A 2,137-nucleotide genomic window follows, 5' to 3' on the forward strand; every position below is an offset into this window, starting at 1 on the left:
TCCGAGTCTCTTCAGTTTTGAGCCACTTTGTTTCTTCCATTTGAGACAGAAAACATTACGCTAATTGTTAAGTTCGACACTTAATTAACGCGCTCGCTGTGCCTTCGTGGAATGGCCCGATCGATGTCGATTCGAATAACGATTATAATTGACAGCGGACGCTTTAATCCTTGAATCCTGCTCTAATGTAACACGTAGTGGGTGTGTTTCCTAAGCTCGCAGATCCGAATGAAATGCGAGAGGTGAATCCAAGCGAGGCTGGACTCGACGTTCAACTTACTCGGTGTACTTGGTTCACACGACCTCCCACTTATTTATCTACTGTACTTCGCTCTGCTCGTTCCTTAAAGGCATACAGATTAATCACATACACCTGGAATGATCCCTTTCTCTCCAATCGCGCTTGGAACTCTTCGACGTGTATCCACTCTTTTTAGCGACTCGCCTTCTCCCTTCGTGATTCCCTTCGTCTCTCATCGTAAACGTAAATTGCAAAAGGATCGCTGGAAAACTCACGTCGAATCGACACACCCCCACAGGGGAGACGACCGATTTAATTCCGCGCGAACGGTCGTTACAGCGATGCGAGGAACCGACCGGATCAGTTCGCAAAGAAAAATATATATCTCCAACGGTTTATAATCCGAGCGGTCAAGATGGCACCGTAGAAAGATTCGTCCCGTAAAAAATGTGATACATAAAAAAGGAATAGAAAAAGTCGCGCGATTAGTAGTACGTTGGAAAGAACCCAATATCCTCTCGATCTCGGTATAAACGTGTAAAAGCTAAAACACTGTTGGAATTTCATTTCGTCCATTTACATGGTTCTCATTTTTCTGTTGTATCGTTTTTTTTTTAACGCTGCTTAATTCGATCGTTAAGCATGCGATGCAAGGTGACGCGTACGTGTGTATACATATCTTTTTCTATATATATTCGTTTTTTATATACATAAATTTTAAAATAGGATTCGTTGAATTCGTCGCGATGTCTTGCAAGGGAATCAGAAGCGATTCCGTTCGATACTCGATTCCTCGAAGGGTAAATGCTCTTAACAAATGAACTCGTACGATCGCGAGTAGGACATTGAATGAGAAGATACGTCAAACACATCGTCCCCACGTGGACTATCGTTATTCGTAATTACACGATGTTTTAACTGGCGAACAATTATTTCGCAAAATTCTCCACATTAATAGACTCTTGTATACTTTCAGATAAATCTCAGTCACGCAACTCGAGCTAACGTTTCGAAACGAGAATCTGTTTCAGATCTGTGTAAATTCTACCGAGCTAACTTCGTGCAGTTAAAGTTATCGCAAAATTCCTAGTGAACGAGATGCTAGAATTTTTCCTAAGAAAAGGTTCGTTTGTACGATGAGAGGCTGTGTCTGCGCTAAACAAGGCGTTGTCATAGCCGGACGTTGCACAGGGAACGAAGTGATTTAGCTGTTCGCAGATTTCTTCTCCTTTACCAAACATTGGAAAACTGCTGTTTTTTTTTTGGGTGTCAATATTTCTATTTGACATTCGCGGTTTCCTATGAACTTAGGAGCCGTGAGAAAAACACGAAACGCAAAGACACTAAGACAAGTTCGATTTCTGAGAAATACAGAAAGGCAGATTTTCCTTGAACATTATATTTGCGAACGAGAAATTTTTTTACCAAAGTAATCGTGATTGACGCGACGAGAACGAAATAAATACGGCTGACGTGGAAAGGGTATACCTAAAGCTTGTCTGCGACTGATAGGATGAGTTGCTAGATACTGGCCATGAGATTAAAATTACAGAAACGCGCGTTTACAGTTCCGTCAGAGACTGAGTTCTGCTTCCAAAGAAAAAAAAAAGAAAGATCTATTCCCTTCTCGTTTGATCGATCTATTAATAAATACGCGATTGGCTAACGTTTTAATCGTATATACCTCCATCGACGATACGTTCAGTCTTTGATGCGCCATCGATCCTCTTTATAAGTGAAATGTAAAATGTATTTCGACTCGAAACTACTAAAAAAAAAAAAAAGAACTTTCGTTACTCTCTCTCTTTCTCACTGCGCTAATTTCCTTGGGAGCGCACTCGCGTTCTCCCCGTGCAAAGATCGCTACAATTCGAAAGGTGTCGATCCACGTTTATC

This window comes from Xylocopa sonorina, chromosome 15, assembly GCF_050948175.1.
Source record: "Xylocopa sonorina isolate GNS202 chromosome 15, iyXylSono1_principal, whole genome shotgun sequence".
Classification (NCBI taxonomy): domain Eukaryota; kingdom Metazoa; phylum Arthropoda; class Insecta; order Hymenoptera; family Apidae; genus Xylocopa; species Xylocopa sonorina.